Consider the following 17644-nt stretch of genomic DNA (forward strand, 5'->3'; position numbering starts at 1 on the left):
CAGTGTATGTGAATTGACGCCCTCTACTCTCAAACACAAATTATGACACTGCGTCTCTGTGTGATTTCGGACAGACGGCGCCTGTGCACAAACACACACACACAAAGTGGCGTACACATCAATGCACAGGCATATAGACACAGACATCACAAACACCCACAGACAGAAAGACAGCGAAGAGCAGCAGAGCTGACAGCTGAGGATCATCACATGAAACAACGATGATCACTCCTATGGAAATATTTACTCTACTGTTTCATAAGACCCCCCCCTTCATCTCATTGGGAGAGTGACAGGGAACAATTTTACAAACTTGCTAAATTATTGGAGAGTGGTGATATAATCTAATTTCCCAGTGTGTTCACTGTGTTCACACATGGATGACTCTTCTGTTTGGAATGCAGGGTTTTCTGTGAGCTGGGTTTTTAGGTCGCAGTGTTCTTTGCAGTGTCTGTGAAAGATGTCGAGTGCTATTCTGCGCCGCGCTGTGGACTGGGGTGATCCCTGAGGCCTTGTCAGGCACGGGGGCAGAGAGCTGAGCTGAAAGGCAAAGCTACGCCATGTCTGCTGTGTAACATGTCGGCTCCTTTTAGCAATATCATCCAACAGAATGCACCCGTGGCCATAGTCCGTCCCCCTCCTTGTGCACACACACACAAACATAAGCATACATGCATACATACACACACAAACAAACAAAACATTCACACTGACGCACCGACGCACACACACGCACATCAATGATTTTACGTAACAAAAGGGCAGCAAATGCGCTCCATTAAATACATTATAGGCTGTTGGCCCTGGCCTGCACGGCGCCTGTTCCCTGCCGTGTGTGATGATAAGTGTGGGGCTCAGGCTGGGGTTGAGGTTGGTTAGGGAGGCGGTGTGTGGCCAACCAAAGCAGCAAAATTGACCTTTGTAAAGAACATGGCAACACTAGGCGCTAGTGTACACAAACCCAAGGGGGAGAAGAGAATTAGGACACATCCATGAACAGCGACAGAGTTGTCAAAAGACACCTGGCTGCAGCAGTTCACAGTCTTTCCATGGTACTGACTGTTCAGACTAGGACATTATGCTACGATGGTCACAATGAAATATTGCTGTCGCTGGATTTGAGCTGGAGGGAATCGTGTGTAGATTGTGTAGGCTAAAAACACAAAAGTGGTTCCTTTGTAACCCAATTTGTTTAAATGTTCAATAATAAAACCACTTCCAGCTGGGCACCAAATGTACAGATCATATATTATTCAGAACCATAATCTATATTTAACAACTCTCAATACTCCCAGGTGTTTCTATGAAGCCTTTTATGATTTAAATCATACTGGATTGCATTGTACTACATTTTCCGCTTGAAAGAACTCAACTGGACACGAACCGAGAACATTTATGTTACCACATGATGAATTATAAATTGTGCAATAATATGTCAGACACTGTTTGTTTGGAGCACCAGTAAAATGCAACAATGTTTCAAACACACTCATACATGGGAAAGTCTTCTTATCCAAGTTCTCGTTCATCTTTGGTCCTCTGCAATGATATAAAGCTAAACTGGTGTAATGTAGTGTAACTTCCTGCAATTCTACACATTTTTCCCATGGGGCAGAGGAAAATGTTAAGTTTTATAGCTAATCTCATCATATTCTACACATTTTGCCATGAGAGTGAGAGAAAATGTTGCATTTTTAAAGCTAATTAAAGCTAAAGCTAAAATAAAGGTGTGTTGACTGTGATAAAGGCACTGGATTATGAGCTGTCTTGTTTGCTAAATGAATAAATGACATAGGCAGTGGCATGGTGCATATAGCCATAGAAGCACAATGACATATGTCTCAGTGCGGTCATATTTGTGGCATATTGGGGGTGTGGCTTTCAGTTAGTTATTTTTGGCCACCCATCCTATGAGAGTGATTGTCATTCCAGTTCATCTGAATGTCATTCCAGTGCACTGCTTGCTATGAATTTTATCTAATGGTGTTTGGATGTTTAGGTAAAAAGACAAATAATGTCCCGTTTGGAACACTGACAAGTACAGAGCATAAAACAAAAACAAAACATTTCCTCAGTCTTATTGGGTGGGCCTGGCTCCCCAGTGCGTGGGCCCAGGCCCAGCCACGCCGTCCCATGCCTAAGCTTTTTAAAAACGTTTAACCCCTTTTTCTCCCCAATTTCGTGACATCCAATTGGTATTTAGAGTCTTGTCCCATCGCTGCAACTCCCGTACGGACTCAGGAGAGGCGAAGGTCGAGAGCCATGCGTCCTCCGAAACACAACCCTGCCAAGCCACACAGCTCGCTTAACCCAGCCACAACCAATGTGTCGGAGGAAACGCTGTACAACTGGCGGCCGTGTCAGCGTGCGTGTGTCCGGCCCGCCACAGGAGTAACTAGAGCACGATGGGACAAGGACATCCCGGCCGGCCAAACCCTCCCCTAACCCGGACGACGCTGGGCCAATTGTGCGCCGCCTCATGGGTCTCCCGGTCGCGGCTGACTGCGACACAGCCCGGGATTGAACCCGGGTCTGTAGTGATGCCTCAAGCACAGCGATGCAGTACCTTAGACCGCACCCGGGAGGCCTACGTGGCTGTTTTGAGGATTTGTTTGTATTTCCTCACTGTCAGATACTCTAAACCCATACAGCAGGGGTGTCATACTCATTTTGCCCCTGGGGCCACATTTGGTCTTCGACGAGGTCCGGAGGGCCGCACTGAAAGTTGGTTATATTTCCTTTTCATTTTTTAAGTATATTGACTTCATTCTCCCCCCTTCCTCAAACCATCCTCTGCCCGGATTGGACCCCCTCATGGGCCGTACATTTGACACCCTTGCCATACAGTAAAGCAGGATTTACTATGCACAGTAGCTGCCGAAGTGCTCTGAGAATCATGCTTCTGAACTTTGGCTCTGTCTATGTGGATTAGTCTGGATCATATGAGATTCTGTTTTAAAGCACTCAGTGAATAACTCGTAAATGGTCCAGCGTTGGAGTATGCATGTCTTATCCTCAGTCTTGTTTGCCTTGACTAATGTAGAGAGAGAGATACAGGTCACCTGGATTCAAGGACACAGGAACACTTTATATTAAGGCCCCTTAATAAACCATTTATAAAGAGTTTGTAAAGAGTTTATATAACATTTATTAATCATTATTCCTACATTTGTAAATGTCAACAAGCAGTCTCTAAATAGTAAATTACACATTTATAAAGAAACAATATTTTTTATGATTTATAAGATCATTAATGTTTTTGATCATAGCATGTTCACAGTATGTAAATGATTACTAATGTACTACAGACATACTTATAAACCAGTTATGAGTTACTGTCAAGTCGTAAGCTCATTTATAAGGCATTTATTAATGGTTAATTAATAGTTTGACTCAACATTTATATCCATATTTATAAATGTATTTATATAGGTCATGAAATTGTATATTTATTAATTGTTAATGAGTTCATTTATAAATGTGACTACATGCACTTACTACTACCTCAGTTGATGATGAATGAAGGTCCTTATAACGCTTTAACTAATTATTAATACATCATTTTGCAGCCCCTAATCTAAAGTGTGGACTACATATACTTTATTAACATTTATAAATGACTTGTTACTCTCCAAAAGCTGGCCACATTAGTAGACAGCACCTGATGCTCCACCAATGGATGAAAATATTCTAAAACATGCAATGATAAAAGGAGTACACCAAACCAGGAAGTATAAGAACATGTTCTAATGAAAAAAAGAGCATCTCCATAATCCCATCTAAAAATATGCACATAAAGTCAACTAACACACACGTCTTAATAACCCAGGTCTGACCCACACTATCTGTTTGTTCAAAAGGGTTAACCTCAGGTGGGTGCTTTGAACATCCACTGATCTTCCAACCACTTTGACTATTCTACAGTCTGGCTTTAAGGGCAGTGGGAAGATCCGAATTGCATACTTGCGTTCTCTCTCCTCTCTCCTTTTAAAAACCCATTGGACGAGAAAGCCAGAGTGTCTCCTCCTCTAACGTCCTCCAATGGGTTTTGAGAAGGAGACGAGCAGAGAGGACCCAAGGAGTATACAATTGCGATCTTCCCAGTGACTCACAGAGAGAAAATTAGGAAGACCAGAGAGAGAGAGAGACAAAAAGTGAAAGAGCAAGTAAGAGAGCGAGAGAGAGCGAGAGAGTTCAGAGATTTCAGTTACATATTTCATAAGCTTCATAACTGCATCCATTGACATGCATCCTAGTTTTAGTGAGAGGCCTAGCATAGACTAGCATAGACAATACCTACCATTCATAGTGGTCCATGCAATCACTTTCTTACAACTTCATTTTGCGGTGGCATGTGTTGCATTTAATTTATCTTTTGAGTCATTTTTTCTTCCTCAGCCATTTCATCAGTTTCAGTTGTTTTCTTTTGGATTTCCTCCCATGAATTAGATTCCTCAATTTGGACATTTTAACATGCTCCTAGCACAATGAATGGATGAATGTATACTGCTAAAAAAAATAAAGGGAACACTTAAACAACACAATGTAACTCCAAGTCAATCACACTTCTGTGAAATCAAACTGTCCACTTAGGAAGCAACACTGATTGACAATAAATTTCACATGCTATTGTGCAAATGGAATAGACAACAGGTGGAAATGATAGGCAATTCGCAAGACACCCCCAATAAAGGAGTGGTTCTGCAGGTGGTGACCACAGACCACTTCTCAGTTGCTATGCTTCCTGGCTGATGTTTTGGTCACTTTTGAATGCTGGCGGTGCTTTCACTCTAGTGGTAGCATGAGACGGGGTCTACAACCCACACAAGTGGCTCAGGTAGTGCAGCTCATCCAGGATAGCACATCAATGCGAGCTGTGGCAAGAAGGTTTGCTGTGTCTGTCAGCGTAGTGTCCAGAGCATGGAGGCGCTACCAGGAGACAGGCCAGTACATCAGGAGACGTGGAGGAGGCCGTAGGAGGGCAACAACCCAGCAGCAGGACCGCTACCTCCGCCTTTGTGCAAGGAGGAGCAGGAGGAGCACTGCCAGAGCCCTGCAAAATGACCTCCAGCAGGCCACAAATGTGCATGTGTCTGCTCAAACGGTCAGAAACAGACTCCATGAGGGTGGTATGAGGGCCCGACGTCCACAGGTGGGGGTTGTGCTTACAGTCCAACACCGTGCAGGACGTTTGGCATTTGCCAGAGAACACCAAGATTGGCAAATTCGCCACTGGCGCCCTGTGCTCTTCACAGACGAAAGCAGGTTCACACTGAGCACATGTGACAGACGTGACAGTGTCTGGAGACGCCGTGGAGAACGTTCTGCTGCCTGCAACATCCTCCAGCATGACCGGTTTGGCGGTGGGTCAGTCATGGTGTGGGGTGGCATTTCTTTGGGGGGCCGCACAGCCCTCCATGTGCTCGCCAGAGGTAGCCTGACTGCCATTAGGTACAGAGATGAGATCCTCAGACCCCTTGTGAGACCATATGTTGGCCCTGGGTTCCTCCTAATGCAAGACAATGCTAGACCTCATGTGGCTGGAGTGTGTCAGCAGTTCCTGCAAGAGGAAGGCATTGATGCTATGGACTGGCCTGCCCGTTCCCCAGACCTGAATCCAATTGAGCACATCTGGGACATCATGTCTCGCTCCATCCACCAACGCCACGTTGCACCACAGACTGTCCAGGAGTTGGCGGATGCTTTAGTCTAGGTCTGGGAGGAGATCCCTCAGGAGACCATCCGCCACCTCATCAGGAGCATGCCCAGGCGTTGTAGGGAGGTCATACAGGCACGTGGAGGCCACACACACTAATGAGCCTCATTTTGACTTGTTTTAAGGACATTACATCAAAGTTGGATCAGCCTGTAGTTTGGTTTTCCACTTTAATTTTGAGTGTGACTCCAAATCCAGACCTCCATGGATTGATAAATTGGATTTCCATTGATTATTTTTGTGTGATTTTGTTGTCAGCACATTCAACTATGTAAAGAAAAAAGTATTTAATAAGATTATTTCATTCATTCAGATCTAGGATGTGTTATTTTAGTGTTCCCTTTATTTTTTTGAGTAGTGTATATTGTCACAAGTAACCTAACCCATATTTACCCTGCCAGAATAGAGTTTTGAGGAGGAGGAGTCTACCGTGTTCGGAAGCAACTTCACCATTCATTTTCTGTATGAAGGGTTCACTCAAACATCATTTTAAGCTTTGTTTGATTATTTTACTATTTAAGGAATGTATATCGATTCGCTCTACTTAAATATAAGTAATTTGATTTATTTGTTTCAGTCTCCGAATTGTTAATCAAACTTTTCGCCACCATATCAGGACATAAAAACTCCAATCTGTCTCCTGAATCAGCTTAGTGTGAATGGAAGCACATGCGCACTAGGCCCAAGCACATTTTCCCCAGTTTTCCCTGGCTAAATTACAGTTGAAGTCGGAAGTTTACATACACTTAGGTTGGAGTCATTAAAACTCGTTTTCCACCACTCCACAAATTTCATGTTAACAAACTATAGTTTTGGCAAGTCGGTTAGGACATTTACATTGTGCATGACACAAGTAATTTTTCCAACAATTGTTTACAGACAGATTGTTTCACATATAATTCACTGTATCACAATTCCAGTGGGTCAGAAGTTTACATACACTAAGTTGACTGGGCCTTTAAATAGCTTGGAAAATTCCAGAAAATGTCATGGCTTTGGAAGCTTCTGATAGGCTAATTGACATCATTTGAGTCAATTGGAGGTGTACCTGTGGACGTATTTCAAGGCCTACCTTCAAACTCAGTGCCTCTTTGCTTGACATTATGGAAAAATCAAAAAGAAATCAGCCTAGACCTCAGAAAATAAATTGTAGACCTCCACAAGTCTGGTTCATCCTTGGGAGCAATTTCCAAACGCCTGAAGGTACCACGTTCATCTGTACATACAATAGTACACAAGTATAAACACCATGGGACCATGCAGCCGTCATACTGCTCAGGAAGGAGACGCGTTCTGTCTCCTAGAGATGAACATACTTTGGTGCAAAAAGTGCAAATCGATCCCAGAACAACAGCAAAGGACCTTGTGAAGATGCTGGAGGAAACGGGTACAAAAGTATCTATATCCACAGTAAAATGAGTCCTATATCGACATAACCTGAAAGGCCACTCAGCAAGGAAGAAGCCACTGCTCCAAAACCGCCATTAAAAAGCCAGATTATGGTTTGCAACTGCACATCGGGACAAAGATTGTACTTTTTGGAGAAATGTCCTCTGGTCTGATGAAACAAAAATAGAACTGTTTGGTCATTATGACCATCGTTATGTTTGGAGGAAAAAGGGGGAGGCTTGCAAGCCGAAGAACACCATCCCAACCGTGAAGCACGGGGGTGGCAAGCATCATGTTGTGGGGGTGCTTTGCTGCAGGAGGGACTGGTGCACTTCACAAAATAGATGGCATCATGAGGCAGGAAAATTATGTGGATATATTGAAGCAACATCTCAAGACATCAGTCAGGAAGTTAAAGCTTGGTCGCAAATGGGTCTTCCAAATGGACAATGAGCCCAAGCATACTTCCAAAGTTGTGCAAAATGGCTTAAGGACAACAAAGTCAAGGTATTGGAGTGGCCATCACAAAGCCCTGACCTCCGTCCTATAGACATTTTGTGGGCAGAACTGAAAAAGCGTGTGTGCGAGCAAGGTGGCCTACAAACCTGACTCGGTTACACCAGCTCTGTCAGGAGGAATGGGCCAAAATTCACCCAATTTATTTTGGGAAGCTTATGAAAGGCTACCCAAAACGTTTGACCCAAGTTAAGCAATTTAAAGGCAATGGTACCAAATACTAATTGAGTGTATGTAAACTTCTGACCCACTGGGAATGTGATGAAAGAAATAAAAGCTGAAATAAATCATTCTCTCTGCTATTATTCTGACATAAACACATTCTTAAAATAAAGTGGTGATCCTAACTGACCTAAGACAGGGAATTTTTACTCTGATTAAATGTCAGGAATTGTGAAAAACTGAGTTTAAATGTATTTGGCTAAGGAGTATGTAAACTTCCAACTTCAACTGTAGCTGGCTATCTGAACTATGCTAGTTTTTGTCCAAATACACACACATGGGAGTCTCCTACCCATGTTTTTATTCATATTTTGATCCTCTGCAATGATATAAAGCTAAACTCGTTCTCCACTAAGATATCTTAAAAGCCCCTAAAGGGTATAACCCATAAACTGTATCCCGTTGAGTCAAAACATTCTAGGGATTATTTCTATATTTAGAGGATTGTTGTTATTTACTCTGAACCCATACAGCAGGAGTGTCAAACTAATTTGGCCCGGAGGGCCGCATTCGGTCTTAAATGAGGTCCGGAGGACCGCACTGAAATTTGATTACATTTCATTGTCGTCAAAAATTCGCTAAAAATTGTCCTGCTGGACACAATCAAGAAAATGCATGAATGTAGGCCCATTATCATTTCTACACAGTTTAGTTTTGGTTTCAGTCATTTTAAAGTATATTTGAGTTCGTCCCGTCCCACAATTTTCTTTCAAATAAAAACCACACGCTGCCCAGATTGGACCCCCTCGCGGGACGGATCCGGCCCGTGTTCCATATGTTTGACACCCCTACCATACAGTAAAGCAGGATTTATTATGCACAGTAGCTGCCGAAGTGCTCTGACAATCATGCTTCTGAACTTTGGCTCTGTCTATGTGGATTAGTCTGGATCATATGAGATTCTGTTTTAAAGCACTCAGTGAATAACTCGTAAATGATCCAGCGTTGGAGTATGCATGTCTTATCCTCAGTCTTGTTTGCCTTGACTAATGTAGAGAGAGATACAGGTCAACTGGATCCAAAGACTCTTGTGATTGTTGCTGTGTGGACTATCCTAGTTAAATAAACAATACACAAATTCAATTAAATCCATTACAGTAATTATGTAAATTAGCTATAGGCCTAATAGTTGGCATAGTTGCATGATTCATCATTGCCATTTGTTTTTAGGTAATACACTGCATATGGTCTTTAATGAAGACTTGTACGTAGTCATTGGCATTGACTAACTGCCCGCTCCCATAACCCCCCAGGCTGCATCGGCTGGCTTCAGAGGCTCTTCCCCAGCCACACCAGTCCCAGCTACATGTCTGCATAATCAATATGACAAGAGGAATCTAAGCTAACTTTCCATCAACAAACAGAACAGGCACAACTGGATCAGTTGGACTTCAATGTAAACATGCTGCAATTGGGTTAAAAGAGTTAATTTTTGAATAAATTGTTACGTACTACTTTGTAATTATTTTTATAAAACAAGCAGATATGATTGATAAACAATTAATAAGTGAAGTATTTAATCATTTGTAACATTTTATAAACAGCTATAAGCATTACAGTTGATAAGCATTTATTACATGTAATCATTTTAAAAGCATTTATAAGCATTTATAATGAACTGAAAGATGGCGCTGGGATGCATAGCAGCCGTTTAACAGGCTCCTGACTAATTCTGCTATTCTGTGGGGGGACTTTGCGCTGATCTTAACTTTTATTGTACATAACGTTTCCTCCATCATTTCCTATGACCGAAAAAGCTTTTGGACACCAGAACAGCAATCACTCACCTCGATCTGGAGGAAGACTTCTACTTTAATGAGTCTTCGGCACAGGACATACTGCTCACCTGGGACCAGGCCATAGGACAACAACACTAGGAAGAGGAAAAGACGTTGCTATAGAGGTCACCATGAGGGCACATTAATGAGACTACGGCGACCAGTGAATAAACTGCCCTTACCCTCAATTCTACTGGCAAATGTGCAATCGCTGGAGAACAATCTGGACAAGCTCCGTTCGAGACTATTCTATCAACAGAACATTATGAACTGTAATATGCTTCCAGACAAACTAAACACCTTTGCCCGCTTTGAGGATAATACAGTGCCACCGACGCTGACCGTTACCAAGGACTGTGGGCTCTCCATCTCTGTGGCCGACGGGAGTAAGACATTTAAACGTGAGCAACAGAGCATGCGACGACCAGCTGGCTGGTGTGTTTACGGATATATTCAATCTCTCTCTATCCCAGTCTGCTGTCCCCACATGCTTCAAGATGGCCACCATTGTTCCTGTACCCAAGAAGGCAAAGGTAACTGAACTAAATGACTACCGCCACTTACTTCTGTCATCATGAAGTGCTTTGAGAGACTAGTCAAAGATCATATCACATCAACTTTATCTGTCACCCTAGACCCCCTTAAATTTGCATATTCCTCTTGCTGTTAATTGACTATAGCTCAGCATTCAACATCATACTACCCTCCAAGCTCATCATTAAGCTTGGGGCCCTCAGTCTCAACCCCGACCTGTGTAATTGGGTCCTGGACTTCCTGACAGGCCGGCCCCTAGGTGGTGAAGGCAGGAAAGAACACCTCCACTTCGCTGATCCTCAACACTGGGGCCCCACAAGGGTGCGTGGTCAGCCCCCTCCTGTACTCCCTCTTCACCCATGACTGGGTGGCCATGCACGCCTCCAACTCAATCATCAAGTTTACAGATGACACAACAGTTGTGGGCTTGATTACCAACAACGACAAGACAGCCTACAGAGAGGAGGTAAGGGCCCTGGGAGTGTGGTGTCAGGAAAACAACCTCTCACTCAACGTCAACAAAACAAAGGAGATGATCGTGGACGTCAGGAAACTGCCAACGTGAGGAAATCCACAGCATAGTCAGCCACACTGCAGGAGTCCTGCCAAAGCTGGATTAGCTCCCGGGCAGCTTCTCTCCCGGAGAACGGGGTGACCTTCTTCACCTCTTCCACGAACCCCTCCAGACTAACGCATATGGCCGGCTGCTGTTCCCATACAGCAGTAGCCCATGTGAAAGCCCTCCCAGACATCAGTGTGATGAGCTACCTTGGAGCGATCCGAGGGGAAGGTGGAGGGCTGAAGCTCGAAAATGAGGGCACACTGAGCTAGAAACGCCCGACAGGTGCTCAACTCTCCATTGAAGCGTTTTTGGGGGGGTGGGGGGATAAACGGGGCTCCCGAGAAGGTGGGGTGGCCGATGAGATGGCGCTGAGTCGCTAAGGAGCTGTGGGGTTAGCACCGTGGTAGGCTGCTTCCCAGACAACCCGCGGAATTGCTCCAGCAAACTGTTCAATGCCTGGTCATGGCGTTCAGCCAAAGTTTGGACCCCCTCCATAAGGCCACGAAGCAGTTCCTCGTGCCTTCCAATGGGGGCTCCTTGGGAGATGACATTGCGCAGCTGGCCCGGGTCTGCTGTGTCAGTCATGGCCAGTTCATACTATCAGGAATCAAGGTAAGACCCAAGTGCAGACTGTGTGAAGTAACAACGTTTATTGTAACCACAGGGGCGGGCAAACGACAGGTCAAGGCAGGCAGGGGTCAATAATCCAGAGTAGGAGCAAAGGTACATGATGGCAGGCAGGCTCAGTGTCAGGGATTGGCAGAGTTCAGTATTCTAGAGGTGGAGCAAAGGTACAGGACGGCAGGCAGGTTCAGGGTCAGGGACGGGCAGGGTGGTCAGGCGGCCCGATACAGGGTCAGGCCAGGCAAGGGTCAAACACCAGGAGGACGAGAAAAAGAGAGGCTGGGAAAAGACAGGAGCTGACAGGACAAACGCTGGTAAGCTTGACAAACAACACGAATTGGCACAGACAAACAGAAAACACAGGTATAAATACCCAGGGGATAAGTGGAGAAGACGGGCGATACCTGGAGACAAGCACAAAGACAGGTGAAGCAGATCAGGGCGTGACACCCAGTCTGTAATACTTCAAGCAGGCCACCATAGTCCATGTGCCCAAGAACGCCAAGGTAACCTGTCTAAATGACTACCACCCCATAGCACTCACATCTGTAGCCATGATATGCTTTGAAAGGGTGGTCATGGCTCACATCAACAGCATCATCCCGGATACCCTCGACCCACTCCAATTCACATACCGCCCAAACAGATCCACAAATGACACAATCTCTATTGCACTCCACACTGCCCTTTCCCACCTGGACGAAAGGAACACCTATGTGAGAATGCTGTTCATAGACTACAGCTCAGCGTTCAACACCATAGTGCCCTCCAAGCTCATCACTAAGCTAAAGCCCCTGGGACTGAACACCTCCCTCTGCAACTGGATCCTGGACTTCCTGACAGGCCGCCCCCAGGTGGTGAGGGTAGGAAACAACACACGCTGACCCTCAACACGGGGGCCCCTCAGGGGTCCATGCTTAGTCCCCTCCTGTACTCCCTGTTCACCCACGACTGCGTGGCCGTGCACGACTCCAACACCATCATCAAGTTTTACAGTGACACGACGTGGTAGGCCTGATCACCAATGACGATGAGACAGCCTATAGGGAGGTAGTCAGAGACTGCCAGGACAATAACCTCTCCCTCAACGTGGGCAAGACAAAGGAGCTTATTGTGGACTACAGGAAACGGAGGGCCGAACACGCCCCCATTCACATCGACAGGGCTGTAGTGCAGCGGGGTCGAGAGCTTCAAGTTCCTCGGTGTCCTCATCGCTAAGGACCTATCATGGTCCAAACACAACAACACAGTTGTGAAGAGGGCACGACAAACCCTGTTCCCCCTCAGGAGGCAGAACATTTTTTACATGGGCCCTCAGAATCTCAGAAATTTCTACAGCTTGTCACAAAAAGAGCCGTGTTGAATAGACCAAACTGCAGCGGGAATATGGATGCTCATGTTTTAATTCAAAAAAGGAGTAACGCATCCACTGGAAAACAATATACACGACAGGAACAGTTTTGCAGGCACACAACACGCAGTGCAAAAACAACTACCCACGAAAACCAAACAAACACACACCTACTTATGGGACTCCCAATCAGAGGCAACTAGAAACACCTGCCTCCAATTGAGAGTCCAGCACCCAAAACTACACATAGAAAAACAAACCTAGAACCTATACCAAACTAATACACCCCACTACACCACACACAAAACCCCATAATACAAAACAAATATACCTCTGCCACGTCCTGACCAAATATAATAGAAATAATACCTAAATATTGGTCAGGACGTGACACAGCTGCACCATTGAGAGCATCTTGACTGGCTGCATCACCACTTGGTATGGCAACTGCTCAGCATCCAACCGTGGCGCTACAGAGAGTAATGCGTACGACCAAGTACATCACTGGGCCGAACTCCCTGCCATCCAGGACCTCTAAACCAGGCGGTGTCAGAGGAAGGCCCTAAAAATTGTCAAAGACTCCAGCCACCCAAGTCATAGAATGTTCTCTCTGTTAACGCACGGCAAGCAGTAGCAGAACACAAAGTCTAGGACCAAAAGGCTCCTGAACAGCTTCTACCACCATGCCATAAGACTGCTAAATAGTTAACCAAATAGCTACCCGGACTATCTGCATCGACCCTTTTTGCACTAACCCTTTTTGACTCTGCACACACACTGGACTCTACACACACACACTCACATATATACTTACACTGACACTCCAACACACACACACAGGCACATATTCTCCACACACACTTCCTCACTTATCACATACACTGCTGCTACAGTTCATTATCTATTCTGTTGCCTAGTCACTTTACCCCTACCTAGATGTGCATATCTACCTCAATTTCCTCGTACCACTGCACATCAACTCAGTACTGGTACCCCGTGTATATAGCCAAGCCGTCATCGACTCGTTACTGGTACCCCGTGTATATAGCCAAGTTAACGTTACTCATTGTGTATTTATTCCTTGTGTTAATATTTATTTTTCTATTTTTATTATTTATTTTTTATTTTATTCTGCATTGTTGGGAAGGGCTGGTAAGTAAGCATTTCACTGTTAGTCTACACCTGTTGTTTACAAAGCATGTGACATTGAAATTTGATTGATTGAAAGTTATTGTTATGTTTATGCCTTTATGACACCTCTGTTATATTTTGGTTGAAATGTGTTGATATAACCTATTAAAGGGAAGAACTTATACAACCCTATGTACTTATATTCAAATTAAATCAAAGTTGATCGCGTTGGTCGCGTACACAGTTTAGCAGATGTTATAGCGGGTGCAGTGAATGCTTGTGGTACTAGCTCATAACAGTGCAGCAAATACATGTATATTACAGTGAGTTATGTCGAGAATCCAGTGTATATGTAAACAGTGTAACAAAATGCAATGTACAGTAGTAATAGATATATTAGAATGAGCTATGTGAAGAATACAGTATATGAATACACAGTGTGAAAAACAGTATAAAAGATATTGGGTAGTTTACTACCACCAAGGTCATTCAAGATTGATATCGAAATTGGATGTCTATCCATGTCTTGAGGATGCCAGGATTTTTTTTTAAAAACTGTTACTATTAACTAGGCTTGGGTTTTGCTATGGTGTTGGTGTAGTCCCATGACTCTGGATCAGGTTTGGGATAGGGTTTGGGATAGGGTATGGGATAGGGTTTGGGATAGGGTTTGGGATGGTTAAGGTAAGGGTTAAGGTTTGGGATATGGTTCAAATAAAAAAATAAAAAATTGTGTCCACGACTGGGATCGAAAGACAAGCTTTTGATCCAGAGTCATGGTATTAGAAGATTTTGTGTTGTGTGTTTGATCCCAGTCGTGGACACTTTTTTATTTTTTTATTTTAACCATATCCCAAACCTTAACCCTTACCTTAACCATCCCAAACCCTATCCCAAACCTGGTCCAGAGTCATGGTATTAGACGATTTTGTGTTGTGTGTTTGATCCCAGTCGTGGACACTGGGGGGGGGGGGTTTAACCCTATACCCAGTGGTGTAAAGTACTTAAGTAAAAATACTTTAAAGTGCTACTTAAATAGTTTTTGGGGTATCTGTACTTTACTATTTATATTTTTTACAACTTTTACTTCTCTACATTCCTAAAGGAAATAATGTACTTTTTTACTCCATACATTTTCCCTAACAGCCAAAAGTACTCGTTACATTTTGAATGCTTAGCAGGACAGGAAAATGGTCAAATTCACGCATTTATCAAGAGAACATCCCTGGTCATCCCTATTGCATCTAATCTGGCACACTCACTAAACACAGATGCTTCATTTGTAAATTATGTCTGAGTGTTGGAGTGTGCCACTGACTAAATAAAAATAAACAAAAATAAATAAAAAAATAGTGCTGTCTGGTTTGCTTAATATAAGGAATCTGAAATTATTTCTTATTTTACTTTTGGTACTTAAGTATATTTAGCAATTACATTTACGTTAAGTATGTTTAAAACCAAATACTTTTAGACTTTTACTCAAGTAATATTTTACTGTGTGATTTTCACTTTCACTTGAATAAACAATGATAACGACCGTCACGTCTTGCAGGCTTAACAAGCAGTACAAAATAAAGATCCCACAACTACAGCTGGGGAAAGGCTACCTAAGTATGATTCCTAATCAGAGACAACGATAGACAGCTGCCTCTGATTAGGAACCATACTCGGCTCAAAACAAAGAAATAGACACCATAGAATGCCCACCCCACACCCTGACCTAACCACAGAGATACAAACCGTCTCTCTTAGGTCTCTGCGGACCGCCGCTGAAGACTCGGGGCTGCGGACCGCCGCTGGAGACTCGGGGCTGCGGACCGCCGCTGGAGGCTCCGGGCTGCGGACCGCCGCTGGGGGCTCCGGGCTGCGGACCGCCGCTGGAGGCTCCGGGCTGCGGACCGCCGCTGGAGGCTCCGGGCTGCGGACCGCCGCTGGAGGCTCCGGACTGGGGAGCGTCGCTGGAGGCTCCGGACTGGGGAGCGTCGCTGGAGGCTCCGGACTGGGGAGCGTCGCTGGAGGCTCCGGACTGGGGAGCGTCGCTGGAGGCTCCGGACTGGAGAGCGTCGCTGGAGGCTCCGGACTGGAGAGCGTCGCTGCAGGCTCCGTGCCATGGATCATCACTACAGGTTCAGCGCCATGGATCATCACTGGAGGCTTTGTGCCATGGATCATCACTGGAGGCTTTGTGCCATGGATCATCACTGGAGGCTCCGGGCCATGGATCGTCCCTACAGGCTCCGGGCCATGGATCATCACTGGAGGCTCCGGGCCATGGATCGTCCCTACAGGCTCCGGGCCATGGATCATCACTGGAGGCTTCGTGCCATGGATCATCACTGGAGGCTTCGTGCCATGGATTATCACTGGAGGCTTCGGACCATTGATCATCACTGGAGGCTTCCTACATGAAGCTGGAACCGGTCTCACCGGACTGGGGAGACGCACAGGAGACAGGGTGCGCAGAGCAGGCACAGGGCACACTGGGCCGTGGAGGCGCACCGGAGGTCTGGAGCTCAGGGCTGGCACACCCCGTCCTGGCTGGATGGTCACTGTAGCCCAGCAAGGGCGGGCGCTGGTACAGGACGAACTGTGCTGCGCTGGTGAATGGAGGGTACCGTGCGTAGAGCAGGTGCAGGATAACCTGGGCCGTAGAGACGCACTGGAGACCAGATATGCTGAGCCGGCGCACTTCTTCCTGGCTGACGGCCAACTCTAGCACGGCAACGGTGAGGAGCTTGCACCGAGCGCACCGGGCTGTGAGTGCGCACTGGCGACACAGTGCGCATCACCGCATAACACGGCGCTTGCTCGGTCACTCGCTCCCCACGGTAAGCACAGGGAGTTGGCTCAGGTCTCAACCCCGACTTCGCCAATCTCCCCGTGTGCCCCCCCCCCCAAAAAATGTTTTGCCGCTGCCTCTCAGGCTTCCGTGGTTTCCTTGCCTGTTCCTCCCAGTATCGCCATTCCACTTTCGCCGCCTCTATCTCCACCTGCGGGCGGCGATACTCCCCAGGCCTTGTCCAGGGTCCTGCCCCATCCAGGATTTCCTCACAGGTCCAGGCCATCGGCCCACGCTGCTTGGTCCTTTGGTAGTGGGATCTTCTGTCATGTTGATGATTAGTTATTTGAGAAGGAGACCAAGTTAAGATGATGGACCAGGTGGATTCAGTATATAGTAAGGCAGTTTATTATGAGACAAAGATATTTGGCTGAGCGTGCACGGGCTCGTTCGTTTAGCTCTTAGGGAACTAGCAGAAGAGAGAGCCCCGAAACATAGTGTACATCCAATTTATACAATGAAATAACAGTGTGTTGACGTTGAGTCTAGTAGGTCCGCTCTCCTGACTGGTCGATGAGTGGAGGGACGGTCCATTCTCCAGGTGGTGTCAACTTCCCATTGGCCCTTGGCAGTGTCCTTTGTCCTCGGAGTCCAACACACCTAAGTGTGTGTGTGTGTGTGTGTATTTCTGGTAATTCGTGTCTGGGTGCTTGCGATATTCATGGAATGTTGTTCTTTACACCAGTGGTCAGTTCGTGTGGCTAGGGCGCCTTCATGTCTTGACATTTTTCGAGTTCTTAAGTCTGCCATCTGTCCTCTGGGTGTGGTCGTGATTGGTATCACTTGGTTGCTCAATATGTCTCTGGAATTTTGTTGTGTGCTGTTGTGAAACATGTTGTGCAAATGCCCTCCTTATATATCATTAGGTAAAACGTTAGATTATCTTTATTACAGTCACGATCGTCAAAAGGAGTGGACCAAAGCGCAGCGTGGTAAGTGTTCATCGTGTATTTTATTTTACCTCAGAACACTACAAACAAAA

The 17644-nt window shown here is 45.5% G+C and overlaps 1 long non-coding RNA gene across 1 annotated transcript in view; it reads right to left on the reverse strand.

Moving 5' to 3' along the window:
* Positions 1-17644, reverse strand: part of LOC123728709 (uncharacterized) — an 81475-nt gene that overhangs the window by 19062 nt on the left and 44769 nt on the right. Inside the window, exon 2 of the long non-coding RNA XR_006760349.2 lies at positions 9631-9716. This is a non-coding gene — a long non-coding RNA (uncharacterized LOC123728709). The remainder of the gene's footprint in view (positions 1-9630; positions 9717-17644) is intronic.

This window comes from Salmo salar, chromosome 18 (assembly GCF_965601325.2).
Source record: "Salmo salar chromosome 18, fSalSal1, whole genome shotgun sequence".
NCBI classification, from domain to species: Eukaryota; Metazoa; Chordata; class Actinopteri; order Salmoniformes; family Salmonidae; genus Salmo; species Salmo salar.